The sequence below is a fragment of the Rhinolophus sinicus genome, chromosome 2 (genome assembly GCF_057876585.1).
Source record: "Rhinolophus sinicus isolate RSI-liver-muscle chromosome 2, RSI-T2T, whole genome shotgun sequence".
NCBI classification, from domain to species: domain Eukaryota; kingdom Metazoa; phylum Chordata; class Mammalia; order Chiroptera; family Rhinolophidae; genus Rhinolophus; species Rhinolophus sinicus.
Genome location: NC_142502.1, coordinates 27,755,562 through 27,771,232, shown reverse-complemented (window position 1 = coordinate 27,771,232; position 15,671 = coordinate 27,755,562). Strand labels below are relative to the sequence as shown.

Sequence of the window (15,671 nt, the reverse complement as noted above, 5' to 3'; positions counted from 1 at the left end):
ATTGCTTCTTATTTGAATTAAAGCCACATGTGGAAGATTGAGGGCACTCTTGAGCTCTTGTATGAAACATTTTGATTTTCAGAAAGTTTAGGCAGTTTGTCTTAAATAACAATGTCAGTATAAATGGAAACAAAACTGTGAATGCTTAACGTTTTCTTTTATGTCAATCTTTCTTACTTATTGTTAGCATAGTGTAAAAACTGCTAGAGAAATATCACATGCCTGCTACCTCATTTGGCAATTCCCATGTGCAAATTCCAAGTTAGCATATTTACATGAATAAATACAAATAAATCAAACTCTGAAAGGTATTATGGTTTTTAATTCTACTTTTAAATGTGTAAATGAGTCCAAGTCTCGCCTCCTAGTTTCATGACCTAAAAACACTTTTAAAAATTATTAAAGATAATGTAGTTAGAAAGACCCAGAACATTCTTTCCTCCAAGGTTAATTCTCAAATGTAGAAATACAATTAAAATTTCAGCAAAATGAACTTTTATTATCTTACTATTGTTAATTCCACAGAATAAAACAATGAAATGTACTTTTGTGAAAGTTTTCCCAAACCATACCCCAACCGAAGAGACTGGGTTATGTTAGAGACTGGATAGTACTTATAATTATTCCAGAGCCAGTTCTATTCAAACGTTTCAAATTCCTTTAAAATTGCTGTATAAAAGTAATTTGAGGATTATTATTTTGACTATGATGTATTTACATCCATATATATTTTTAAATCCTATGTATAGTTAGTTATTTGACCAGCAACACAGCATTCAAAGGAAGAATAGAAAATTTCACTTGTGTCACCTAGGTATCAGTAGCTTGGGACACCAGACTGATTATTTTTGTACTTTGTTTGCCAGGCGCTTCTGACAATGTCTTACTGTTTTACATCATCAGCACAGCCCCTAGCAAAGTTCCTTACAAATCTTTAAAGACTGCTATGCTGATAGGCATTTTATTCACCCCATCTCTCTAAGAATCATTAAGTCTGATTGACAACAAAACTCTCTCTCAATATCTTTTTCTCTCTCTCTTTTTCTTTCTAAAGTTGCTTTCTTTAATGAAGCAACTGCCCTCTAAACTTGATCCCATATGGTTCTGTTTGAGAAAAGAAAGGGGGAAAATTAAAATCAGTTCTCACTAATTAGAGGAAAATTATATGTAAATAATTGAAAGGCCTCTCATACTTATGGCTGACATTTCTACCAATGCCTAATTGACTGTTGGGTCTAAAGGGTTATGTGCTTTTTTTAAGTGACATGTGCTCCTGTCCAAGTACCCGCTGGGACATGCTGTGAGTAGTTTTAGATCACCAGCAGCTCTTTCTATTTTAGTCTGTGTCACTACTTGAAGTTGTCATTAATTTGGATGATCTTAAAAATCATTATTATGAGAGTTCTGATATTTGATAAGAAAAGCTTATATTCAGTCTTGCCAAGAAAGTCATGGAGCATTTAGCAGAAGGGCAAAAAAATCTATACAGTGACAAGGAGTGTCTCACATAGAAGCAGACTGCAGAAGCCTTGATAGGGCTTAACTTGTCCTTGTAAGTAATTTGTGGAAATAGTCCATGCTTGCTAATGAACTGTTCTGCATTTTAGTTGTATTTTCTATCAGTAATAATGTGTGTTGCATTTGTTTTGTTTTAATATAAAACTTCATTTATGGGCAACATTTATAGCCAATGCCAATTTAAACTCATTCTTATATAAATAAATGCTTTGTGTGCCCACAGAGCACCGTATTTAATTTTTTTCTCAACTAAATCATCATGATTAATTAAAAAAACCCACAAAAACCCTACTATTATTTTTAGACTTCTCTTTCCCTCTTGCTCCTGATTTCCTCTTTTAATTCAGTTTTGCTTGTAACACCTAAATTTCCTAACAAGTTTTCTCATTGTTCAAACTATACGAAAGAAAAAAGAATGTATAAAGGAAAGGTTTAAGGAGTTAACAGTGAATGTCTAAGATATTGAAATATGATATTCTCTTTTGATTTATTGGGTCATTTAAATTATGAACATTGGATAACGTATAAATGTATATCTGCAAACAATGATCTTTAGAGCATGGATACGCTTTTATAAGATCTTTCTTGAAATTACTCAAGAATTATACTTTTAGAATATGTCCCCATTGGGTAGATAACAGGTTTTGAAATAAATTATGTTTTGAAAAAACATTTATTTAAATTTATTAGAGTTAAAGGTGCATAATTAAAGAAAATCAAACGTAATTTAGGGTCAGGAGTGCTGTATTTAAATATTGACTGTAGTCTGTATCAGCAGTTTGATTTTTTGATAAATTATTTTCTTTGAACTTCAGGTAAACTGAGGATAATAAAAGTAACAATCTACTCTACAGAGTTGTAATGAGCGTCAAATAAGCATAAGAATGTTAAAGTGTACATTTACAGTTTGTATAAACAATGGTCAAAAATTAGTTCTATTCCAGTCTATAAAACTTGCTTCTTGCTTAATAGTGTTAAGGGGGAAATGACTAAATAAGTAAAGGGGAATAAAGCACAAACGAATTCGTTTTTGTTTCCTTACTGGTTTTTCATTGTTATATTTTTTTATATTTATTTTAGAAAAGTTGATAAGCAGAAATACTACTTTATTAAGTCTTTAATTATTAAGCAGCAGTTGTGAGGGGGTAATGAGTGCTGATTTGAAGGACTGTGTTCTGTTTTCACCTATTGCTAATTCCGTACGGTCAGACAGAATGCTCCATGATAACTCTGGTTGTCCACATATAAGATGGGAGCAGTAAGCGTGGAGAATCTAATCACCCACAAATACTGCTCCTGGTTCTTCTGAACCACAGATGGGCATGCTCTTCTAAGTGGTCAGGACTCCTCTGCGGTGAGCACGGTCAGAGGCACGAGAGACCTGCACACCTCCCTGATGAGTCCAGAGGGAGTTGGAATGGGTTTGGGGGCCAGGAGACAAGTCTCAGACTGGCGCTGGACACCCTAAGAGCTGATCCCGGGTGAGGCTGTGATTCACGTCCTCGGGACTGCAGGATTCGGAGGAGAAGAAAAGTTACTCCGTGGTAGTACTTTTCTCTGGCGTGGGGTACCTTTTCTCCTAAAAATATTTCAAGGCACAAGGATACCACTATCCGTTCTTTAGATCTCGCATGCTGTCGTGAGGTTGTTTCACATGATCCTAGGGAAATGTTTGCAGCTCCTCGTTGGGGAGAAGTCTCCATAATATAATATAGGTCTTTCTTTCTCCTTCCTTCCTTCCTTCCTTCCTTCCTTCCTTCCTTCCTTCCTTCCTTCCTTCCTTCCTTCCTTCCTTCCTTCCTTCCTTTTCTCTCTCTCTCTCTCTCTCTCTCTCTCTCTCTCTCTCTCTCTCTGTCTCTCTCTGTCTCTCTTTTGTTTGAGGTACTTCTCCCCCCCTCCCCCTCCCCTTCCTCTGGTAAAAATTGTTTACTTGCTTCTTGTTACATGCTTTTTATTTTTTTCCCCTGGTAATATGAGTAGCTTTGTGCTCCTAGGAAGTTAAAAAATAAATAAATAAAAGAAAATATAAAGGAAAAAAAAAACTTGAACCAATATAATATGTGCATAATAGGCTCCAAATGAGAAGGAAATTTAGTGTTTGTTCTATGGATACAAGTAAAGCATGCTTTAGAATCTGATGTTTTTCTCCAAAGTAAATTGCTATGTAATATTTACTTCCGTTTAGAAAACAAAAAACAAACAAACAAAAAACCCCAAAACTGCACACACCTGAAAGTGTATATTTTTATTTAGATGGATGCATCACCTTTTGCTTCTCCTTTGGAAACTGATGAAATTCTCTTAATTAAAATTTGATATGTCTTAGTGGTAAAAATATTTATTCTAAAATATACCTTTAAATTAATATTTCTCCAGAATACTCTTGAGAATATAAGCAGCCCATAGCTACAGTTAAAAAAAAAAAAAAAAAAGAGAGAGGGAAAAAAAGGAAGCTAAAATGCTGTGGATTTAGGTTTTTAGTTGACATTTTGGTTCTTACTCCCCAAACCCTGTTATTTTTATTTTTTCTAAATACTTAATTTAGATTTGTAATATGAGTTTGTATGGGTTGCCTAGATAGTAACCAGATATTAGTTATGGTCTTTTTTGTTTTCATGGTGTGTCCCATAAATGAATGTCTTGAACATTAAGTAAAACAAATTTTAAAATCCTATCATTAAAAATATATCAGCTAAATTTTTTAATAATTTCCTTTTCTTTAGAGTACAATCCATCTCCTAAGTTCAATTTTACTTTCTCTACATGTTCCATTTTTATTTTCTTTAAATCACATTACTTTGTATGCTTTCTCTCAAGCATACCTACAATAAAGCCATCTGTTGTCCAAGGGGTTGTTCCTACATGAATCATGCTCTGTCAAAATTTTGAGGTTATAAATGTTCAGCTAATTGAGCAGTCTGACTAGCTGAATACTTGTAAGTGCTTTATAATATCTTTCAACACTTCAAAACTCTGGCCCACTTAAAACTCCAGAATCCCAGAGCAAATGGACAAGTCATTCACATGGATTCTTGCTGATAAAACTAAAAACATGTTTATGAATTTCTCAGAATTTGGAATAAAGTGAATGTGGTTCTACTCTTATTTATTTTTGAGCTGTGCCTATATTATGCCAAAGCAACTGGTTAAGAAGTGAAAAACTTACCAATCAGCCAATTATTTTGACAACTCTGTATTAAACTACTAACTTGCTTTTTTTCTCACCAATTGAAATTTTTAGCATCATGGATGCTTACAGTTTCTAAGAAAGAAGTCAGTCTCTCTCTCTTTCCTTCAATTGCTTTCTTTTTCTTTAGGAGACTTCATAGTGTTGAGAACAAATGCACAAATAAATAACTATATGGCAGCTCAAGTCACCCATCCCATGTTCTTCCTAAAATTTGTATGCTTTCCCGGAGGACACATGTTTTCATGGTCTCTTCTGGCCTCAAGTTCCAGATTTCACATTATTCTGAGTCTCACTCCTGTATCAATTTTATCCTTTCTGCTTTGCTTCCATTCAAATATGGAACTTTGATCTTTTCCTTGATTCCTTCAAAAAAATCTCACAAAAAATGTCTTTCAGTGTAGCTGACTTTATAGAAAGTTTGGTGAGACTGAAGCAGTTTGCATAGTAATTGCACAAAATTTTGAATTTTGGTCATTTCTCTACTTAAAAGTATGTTGGCCCCTGCAGCCATGTATCACATGAACTAAACACCCTCTTCTCCTTTGTAAGATTAATTCCCTTTGTCTAAACAATCCCAAACTCAGCTCTGAGTTTCCAAGACATAGGAAGTGTACTTCTAAACATCTACTTCTAGTATTGCCCATTCTCTTTCCTTTGCCAGTCTCTACAAGGGGAAGTGAGGAGTGTAGAAAAGTTTGACTCCACTCTTAAGAAATATTCCTGTCCAAGCCACACACCCAAACCAACACACACTCACACATGCTAGTGAGTGACATGCTCCCCATACTCATACCCCACAGAAGGTGGGGATATCTATAGTCAATTTAGGTTTTAAGCAAAATTCCCCTTGAATGCATTTATATTAATGTTTAAAGGCTCTTAGTTGTTGCAGATGTATATTTTGGTGGAAAGTCTTAACTTGTTCTCCAAGCTGGCCCTTGCCTGAGCCTCAGCCTTCACCCCATATCATGCTAGACTGGCCTTCTTTCTGTTCCTTAAAGGGCAAGCACATTCCTACTGCATGACTTTTGCACCTTCCTTTCTCTGTGCCTCTCAGCATAACTGATTTCTTCTCATGATGTGTGCCTTAGCCAAGTATCTCCCTTTTAGAAGTGACAATCCATTGTACAGCAACATCTTCCTACCCATAGCCATATCGCCCAATTATTTTCTGTAAAAATAATTGTTTTATTTCTTGGAAAAAAAAATCATCACACTCTGAGATTATCTTTTTTTAAAATTTTTTTTTATTTAAACATTCTCAGTGCTCTATTCTTGAGAACAGGGTCCTTTTCTATACTGTTTACTGGTATATCTCCAGAACCCGCAAATGTGCATTATAGTAACTGCTTAACGTATTTTTAAAAATAAATAATTGTATCTATTGTTAGAATGAAAAAATAAAATTTTCTTAATAACTTTAAAAAGTATAACTTAAATCTAATATATTTTAAAGGACAAATTAGATTATCTGTCCCAACATAGTTAATACTAATTGAGTAACAATCATAATTATTATTATAACCACGGCTTCCGGACATTAACTTGATAGTAAAGATCAACATTTACTATGCTCATATTTAGAATATAAATGTTCAGAAGAAATAGAATTAGTCTGGAAATTATAATAGCCTAGTTAGAGATTAGCATCGTGGAATTCTAACCCAACCTTCTCATTTAACATTTGTGGCAACTGAAACACACACAAAAAACTATCTTGCCCAATATTAATGGGAAATTTAAGTCTGGAATTTGGGTTTCTTGAATCTCAAATGACTGAATTTCTGCCTAAATCATGTCCCCAGTCCTAATCTAAAAGTAATCAGTTACTTCGTGTTTTCATTTATAGAATAAGCAGGTGAAATTAGATGTTTTCTAAGCATTTGCAGTTTAATCCCTCTTTTTCTTCTTTTCCATCAATCCATCAATTATTCCACAACTTGACTGGAAGCAATCTCCTTAAATTCTCATTCATGTTGTCAAGTTTTTCTAGTCAATGATACTTTGAGTCTCTAACAGTGTTAAATGTCTATTCCTCAGGGGTATTGGTGTCATTTGACAGGTTGCTGATGACACACAGCACAGCAGAACTTACAACTACTGAATCTGCACAAGTAGATAAATAGGGATGGTTGACCAGTTGCATGCACTTCTTGGAGGACCTCCTGAGTATTGAACAATAAGGCATAGCCAGTCAAATATAATGTAATAAGGTCAATTATCAAGTAGAAGTTCAAGCTGCATTTAGTATAGACCAAAGTTAAAATTAAGCACCATAGGATGGCATTGTTAGGACATTTTGGTAATCAATGTATTTGATTTAGAATTAAATTGCTTTGCTCATCATGGGGGGAAACTTTGTCCTGTTTGTTTCCTCTGTTCTCAATGGTATTAGTTTTTGCTATCAAATGAAAGAGATTACCTGTAAACATATGCATAAGACTATTACAGACTAGAAAATAATCTCATTCACTGATGTAAAAGCCCTTGGATGAATCAAATTTAGTCTACCTTAATTAAATTGTTATCCAATTTATTTTAACAGCTCACAAAAAAATTACAGAATTTTCCAGATTAGTTCAAAGTTTTCTGTAGTCTTATAAAAACTATTTTTAGAAGGAAACAGGACTGAAGCACATTTTGTAAACTATTACATGAATTCAGAACTTTTAATTTTTCTATGTTTTAGAATTTTTAAACACACTAAGGAATTTAATGTATATTTTTTACTGTGTTATCTTTGTACCTGAAGAGGAGTTTCCTAACACTGGTTCTACAAATGTGAGGAAAGCGAGATAATGATTTATCCTATATACCGACATAATCCCCTGCCATGTTTGCTCAGTTGATCTCTATGGCGTCTGGTGTATTTGGCTAAATCAGTCTTGGTCTAACCACTGGAAAACAATAAAGAGGTGTAGACAGGAAGGTAGTAGAATGAGATAAAAATATTGGGACAAAAAAACCTGAGGTGTATTTCAGACGAAAATAGAAGAATTGAGATTTACTCTGTTTATATTTCACAATACTCACTGTTAATCTGGGAACTATGTACTCTCCTGAGGGAGTACTATGTACTCTTCAGAGGGGGTCCACACATCCACCAAATTTTAGTGTAAAATCATGCATGTACATTTTTGGGGAGGCAGGAGACAATCCATCCTTTTCATCATATTTGCAAAGGGGATCTGTGACTCAAAAATGGCTAAGAAAAACATAGTACTAGCTCAACAGGTTATGAGAACAATCATCATAAAGATGGAACACAGTTTTATAATATTAAATTAGCATCTCTCCTCTTCCTATCTCCAATTGTGTTTAACATTTTTCATTTTCAGACTTCAAAATCACCTCTAGCTTAGGGCTGTATTCCTGAAATAGATGAAGATAACTTGCTAAAAATTTAGGGAAGAGCGCTTAGGATGAGTAAAAGGTAAGAAAGTAAGAATTATAAGAAAACAAAACAAAAACAAGGTTCAGCTAAATGGTAAAATAATGATTTTTACACGTAAGAAATTTTAATATAAAGATATAAAGCAACTTTTTTTATCCTCTATTAAATTTTGTTTCTTTAGTAACAACAACCAATATTAATTGAGAACTTACTATGTGTCTAGGAGAGTGCTTGAGCATATCTTTTCACATTGAATTCTCACAACAAATCAATGGAGGAAGGAAATTTTCCCTCTACTTTTTACACAAGGAAATTGTAATCATCCTGGCATATCACGAAGGGCTTCTAGGAAGAGATGACACTTAATGCTGAATTTCCAAAAATCAGTGTGTATAATTTGAGAACAATGTGGAATTCAGTTGGAAAAGAGTGAATAGAGAGGCTGACAAAGGAGAGAGTAGGAAGAGTAACAGCACAGTTAGATTTCGTTTGATATGAAGAATGGTCTCTTGAGAGAGACTTGTACATAGGAAGAGATTGATGAAGAAGGCTTTGAAGTTTTATAGATCTGCAACAGAAGAGAGTTACAATGAATCAGGATGAGGTTCTACATGAAGGCTGGGATATGAATAACATGTTTTGGGTTTTTTACCAAGTTTGTTCCAGCTTTGATCCTTCAAAAGTGAAAATTTAAGTCCCTTAAGCAAAATGAATATTCAGAATTTATAAACAGGTCAAGAGTGGTAGACCATCTTAAGAAACCTCTTTCCATTGTTCTGTAAGAAACTGTGTCAACCTTTCCAGGGCAAGGACATGGAAAGGAAAAGTATTGATAATGAAAATTCCAGGAGAGATTATGGTGACACTGTGTCCCTCAAAACAGCAACAACCATCTTTCAAATATGAAATAAGCTCATAGGTAGATCAAGAACTTATTAAAATATATTGCAAAAGAACTCAGAAATTTCACTTCTGGCTATATAGTCAAAATAATTGAAAGTGGGGACTTGAATAGATGTTTGTACTCCTATGTTCATAGCAACATTATTCAAAATAGTCAAAAGATAGAAGCAACACAAGTGTTCATGAATGAATAAATGAATAAACAAAATATGGTACATGCATTATCCAGCCTTAAAAGGAAAGAAAATTATGACACATGCTACAACATGGATGAACCCTGAAGATAATTATACTAAGTGAAATAAGTCAGTCACAAAAGGGCAAATATTGTATGATTCCACTTATATGAGGTATCTAGATTAATCAAACTGATAGAGACAAGAAATAGAACGTACTTTTTGGTACAGGCAGGAGTGGGTAATGAGGAGTTATTGCTTAACAGGTACAGAGTTTTAGTTTAGGAAGATATAGAAGGTTTTGGAGATAGATCATGGTAACGGTTGCACAATAACTGAATGTATTTAATGCAACTGAACTGTACACTTAACATGATTAAAATGGCAAATTCCATATTGTGTATATTTTGTATATTTATCTAGCTATCAAAGAGAGCAGGGCTTAAGTTAATTTATTTGATATTTTCAAAGCAGACTTATGTTCCTTGTCTTTAAATACATATATGCAATTGGATTCCATTCTGGATAAGGCTGGGTTAAAAATTATACATTTGTAAAACATAGTAGTTAATAGATTTATGTATGTGAGATCAATATAAATGTTTTGCCTTAAGTTCCTATATGTTATATAGCTTGATATAAATATGCTTAAAATATTATATGGTTAACATTATATATCTCTTGGTTATTTATTGAGTATAGTCAAAGTAGAATTTCATTATCCAAATTGAAAATGTTGTTTGACATGGTTGATGACTGGTGGGTTATGTGGTAGGAAAATATTTTACCAGGAACTCTTGGCTAGTGGGAAGGCCAATAAGATGTATTATCAACAGTTTAAAATGGTGGTATATTCACAGAGTGCTCAGTCTAATAGATGGCTAACAATTTGACAAATATCATTTAAAAAAAATTAAATACACTGGAATGTCTCTATAATGTTTTCCAGGGATCTGGGATTTTTTTTCTTCAGTGTTACATGATCCCCTTTGGGCCCTTTGCCAGCCCTTTAAAAAATGAACATTAGCTGCAGGAAAATGTTAAATGGAGGCATATTGTGATGAATTTCACTGTCTAGTATTTATTTTAAAGGGTTTAACCTAATATACAACACAGTGAAACTTTGCTTTCTCATACATAATGTATTAAAAATTTAGTCCCTTAGAAAACATTACCAATGAGTTACAGTGAATAACAAATCCATATATACTTAAAGCTAGAATATTTTCAGTACAGTTTATTTTTTCATAGCTCTCTTGAATGGATATTTTAAACTTAAATGGGTTCCATTTCTCCTAAAATAAAGCATCTTTAGAGGAGAAATTTTAAGGGAACAGATGAAATTTCATTACCATGCATGTGGTCACACCTTGTCAGAATTTAGGTCCTGAATTTCACTGTGATATTGATATTTGCACACATTAAAAGTGACATTATTTGGCAAAAGAACAAGTATCTAGTTTGAGTTAGTGGTGCACATAGTGATGACTAACCACGTACTACAAGGTTAAAACAATTTTTAAAATCACTTGTTAATGTGATAAGAGCAGGCTCATGTTTTCCCTGAGCTTGTTTCCAATTGACTTTTTTGTTCAGATAATAAGTGAATAAATGTTTGGAATTGATAGACGTATTCTTTACTCAAATGGAAAGGACACAAGGGTAAGATATTAACTGGTTAATTCACATCTTCCTGGACATTAAGCTCTTACTCTAAAATTGAGGAGTACTTTTAGTATAACTGTACCTAGTTTGACTCTACACCAGAATGTCACGGAGGTGAATGGACTAATTAAGACTGATCTTGTTGATAAAATATATTTCCGGAAGAATTCTGCTCTACAGAATAAATTGTTGAGTATGAATTATCTTAGAATTTCTTTCCCTTTTCCCTGTTACTCCTCCTCTCTCAGCCCATCACTCCACAAAAAATAATCTGCCAAGGTAACTGAATTTCACCAAATGCTTAGACTTTACCTTCTTTATCCTTTTCACTCTGCAGTGGTGTCCCTCACCGTTAATGAGTTTTGCATATGGAAATTAGTAGGTATTTAACAGCTACCATATAATATTTAAAAATTTTTATCTTTCTTAAATTTTTATGGATCAACATTGTCAATAACTCTTAATAATTATATAAGACATGTTTAGTTTTGTTGATCACTTGAGAAATTAAAGCTTCTCATGATTATGACCACTATTGCTATGTAATATATCCAGTTGTATCTCTGTTATTCACCTCATTTTTCCTCCCTCTCTTCCTCCTTCCCCTCCCCCCCCACCCTCCCAACACAAAGCAAACTCTGAAATCTTTATTTACCACTCTGCCTCACAAAAAGCTATGCTCTGCTGGGCCTCATGGAGTCTTACCCTGTGCATGCAGAGTTTAGACCACAGCCAAGGAGGCAATGGAGCCCCATTTTTACCCCCGCCCTTTTGAGTAGCTCCCTCAATACTGGGAAACTACCTCTCAAATTTCACCTTCTTCTGCACTACTGAAACAGATAATTGCCTCTTCAGCTAAACAAAATTACTATATACTCTTTGGGTTCCATCTTCATATGCTCAAGTATAGAAAAGATGAGGCTCATCTCACAGTTTCCTGTTCTCTCAAAGACAGTAGTTCTTTGTCAGCCATTACCCAATACTTTAAAAGTATACAAATTTTGTCTAACAGTGGGAAGATAATTCTCTTAGCAATTACTGTATCATGATTGGAATTAGAAATACTACAGAATTTAAAACAATTTTTTAAAGATATGCTTTACACATCATAAAATTCACCCTTTACAGTGTATATACTTCAGAAGTTTCTTTAGTGTATTCACAAATTATGAAGCCATCACCACTATCAAATTCTAAAACATTTTCAGCACTCTAAAAAGACAACCCATACTCATTAGCAGTCATTGCCCCTCATCCTGTCTCCTTAGCCCCTAGAAACCACTAATATATGTTCTGTCTCTGAAGAATTGCCTATTCTAGACATTAAATGTAAATGGAACCGTAAAATATGCAGTCCCCCATTTGTGAATGGCTTTTTTCATTTAGCATTATGTGGTCAAGGTTCATCTACATCACAGCATTTATCAGTACTTCATTACTTTTTATTGGTAAGTAATATTCCATTGTATGGGTATATCACATTATTTATCTATTCCTCAGTTGGTAGTCATTTGGTCTATTTCCACTTTTTGACTATTGTGACTAATGCTGCTATCAATATCCACGTAGAAGTTTTGTATGGACTCATGTTTTCATTTCTCTTGGGTATCTCTATGTTTAACTTTTAAAGAAAATACCAGATTGTTTTCCAAAGAAACTACACCATTTTATATTCTCACTGTAGTGTGAGGGTTCCAATTTCTCAACATCCTTGCCAACATTTATTATTATCCTCCTCTTTGATTATAGCCAACTTAATGGGTGTGAAGTGGTATCTCGTTATGGTTTAGATTTGCATTTTTCTTATGGCTAATGATGTTAAGCATCTTTTCATGTGCTTATTGGCTATTTGTATATCTTCTTCACAGAACGGTTAACTCAAATCCTTTGTCTATTTTTAATTGAGTTATTTGTCTTTTTATTATCGATTTTAATAGTAATTTATACATTCTAGATACAAGTCCTTTATCAGATATATGTTTGCAAATTTTCTCCAATACTGTATGTAGTCTTTTCTCTTTCTTGATAGTGTCCTTTGAAGCACAATTTTTAGTTTTGATTATGTTTGTGCTGCTGCTGTTGCGCAGGCTTTTGGTATCATATGTAATAAACCATTGACAAATTCATGGTTACAAAGTTTTACACCTCTGTTTTCTCCTTTATAGTGTATATAATTCAGTGTATATAATTCAGAATTTTATAGTTTTATCTCTTACATTTAGATCTTTTATCAATTTTGAGTTAATTTTTGTAGATGGTGTGTTAGAGGTACAACTTCATTTGTTTGCATGAAGTATCCAGTTGTCCCAGTACCACTTGTTAAAAAGACTGTTCTTCCTCCATTAAAATGTCTTGGTACTTTTGTTGAAAATCAACTGACCATAAATGTGAGGGTCTATTTCTGGATTCTTAATTCTATTCTATTGGTCTTTATGTCTATATTTATGCCAAAAGCACATTGTCTTGATTACTATAGCTTCATAGTAAGTTTTCAAGCCAGGAAGTGTGAATCTGCCAACTTTGCTCTTTTTTCATGATTGTTTTGGCTATTCTGGGTCAGATGCCTTTCATATGATTTTTAACATCAGCTTGTCTTCTTCAACAACAACAACTAAACAGCTGCAATTTTCATAGGGATTATGTTGAATCTTTAGATCAATTTGGGGACTATTGCAATCTTAACAATATTATGTATTTTAATCTATAAATACGAATATCTTTCCATTTATTTAGGTCTTTAATTTCTTTCAACAATGTTTTGTTGTCTCAGAATATATGTTTTGTGCTTTTTTTTTTTTTTTTTACTAAATTTATACCTAAGTATTTTATTTATTTTTCTATTGTAAATAGAATTATTTTCTTAGTTTTATTTTTGGTTTGCTTATTGCTACTTGATAGAAATACAATTTGCTTTTGTGTATTGTTCTTGTATCATGAAACCTTGCTGGAACTAATTATTAGTTCTAATAGTTTTTAGTAGCATCTTTAGGAATTTCTCTATATAAAATCATGTCATTTTCAAATAGAGATGGTTTTACTTCTTTTCCAATCTGAATGCCTTTTATTTCATTTTCTTGCCTGATTGCCCTGGCTAAAACCTCAATACAACATTGAATAGAGGTAGCATTTCAACGTTTCCCTTCCTCCAGCCCTGCCTCTGGCCCCAATAAAATAATACCTATACTGCACTCAATCATTTAGTAAATAAAATAATACCTATACTGCACTCAATCATTTAGAATTTGCTCAGTAAATATTGAGTGTATACAATGTACAGGTGCCATTTTAGGAGGTGCCACTTCTAGTCTAGGTGTCAGTACTCTTTCTAAAACCCAAATCTAAACATGATATTCTTCCATTTAAAACTAGTGATTGTGTCTCATTTTAATTAAAAAACGGACTAACTTCTTAACAAGTCTTACCAGATCCGTCATTTCCTGGCATGAGTGTAAATCTCCCACTTCTTTTCCTTTTGCTTCCCTCTTGAACACTTTTGTCTAAGCAAACTGAATTTTAATTTTTCAAGGCTCAATACCGTTGATCCTCACTATTTATGGATTCTGTACTTGCAAGTTCACCTACTAGCTAACATTTATTTGTAACCTCAAAATCAATGCTCACAGGGCTTTTGTAATCATTTGCAGACATGGGCATGCATAGACCAGCAAAAAAAATTGAGTCACCTAACGTGCACATACTCAGTTGAGATTGAACAAGTGTCCTTTTCACAGTCTATTTAGTGTGACGTTTTTCACATTTTTGTACTTTTTGTAGGTGTTTTTGCTGTTTAAACTGGCCCCCCATGTGTAGTGCTGAAATACTGTGTAGTGTTCCCCAGTGGAAGAAGGTTGTAATATGCCTTGTGGAGAAGACACGTGTGTTAGATAAGCTTTGTTTAGGCATAAATTATAGTGCTTTTGATTGAGTTCAATGTTAATGAATCAATAATATATATAAAATAAGGTGTTTTTAAACAGAAACACATGTAAAACAGATTATATATTGTTCAGTAGATGAAAATATTGTGACCACAGGCTTTCTGGAGCCTAACCCTGTATTTCCACTAAAGGCAATGATTCAGTATTTGTTAATTCAGTGTTTGAAAGGAATTTTTAGAACATAGCTGCAGTGAATAACCAGAATCCTTTGTATGTAAAATGATAATAATGACAGTATAAAAATAGTTATAATTTATTGGGTGTCGACTATGTACCAGGTACTGTGCTAGATAGTTTACAGGCATTAACTTGTTTAATTCCCATTATTTCACTTAACTCATGAGGTAGGTGTCATCATTAACCCATGTTTTAGATATCGTAACTGATTGAGGCTTTAAGGATATTAACAGGTCTCCCCATGAGACTGGGAGATTGTTTTTCCAAGTAGACTGAATTCAGAGATTAAGTTATTAACAATATTTCTTAAATTATGAATTATTTTCATTATGTTGCATTCCATTTTGTTTGAATATATGAGATCAATCTTTAATATAGTTTTAGTTATTTTCATTTTGTTCCTTAATAATAATGATGATTATAATCACCTCTAATCCATTTTAACCATTGGCAATTTCTGTGTTTAATTTGTGCCATTCTGGAAGTCTTAAATTGCTTCTCATTCTACAATGTGTAAAGAAAAACTCTGGGGGCGAACAATAATTATTATCTGATTGAGTTCCTGGTGACATTGAAAGTGGCAGATTGCCTTAAAAGTTGTTTTCTCCATCTGTAAATTTGGGGAATTTTAACAATTCTGTAATTTAAAAAAACAAACAAACAAAAAAAAACTTTCTCATGATTAAATTGCAGGGAAACAGAAAATTCAT

At 33.3% G+C, this 15,671-nt stretch overlaps 1 protein-coding gene across 3 annotated transcripts in view; it reads left to right on the top strand.

The window, feature by feature from the left end:
• The first annotated feature begins 1,338 nt into the window (after nucleotides 1-1,338).
• Nucleotides 1,339-15,671, top strand: part of EYA4 (EYA transcriptional coactivator and phosphatase 4) — a 287,111-nt gene continuing 272,778 nt past the window's right edge. For 2 of the 3 annotated variants that reach the window (XM_019732795.3, XM_019732792.3), the window contains exon 1: nucleotides 1,348-1,552. The gene's annotated coding sequence lies outside the window, so the exon portion shown is untranslated. Of the gene's footprint in view, nucleotides 1,553-15,671 lie in introns of all 3 variants that reach the window. The other variant, XM_019732796.3, reaches the window with a different exon arrangement.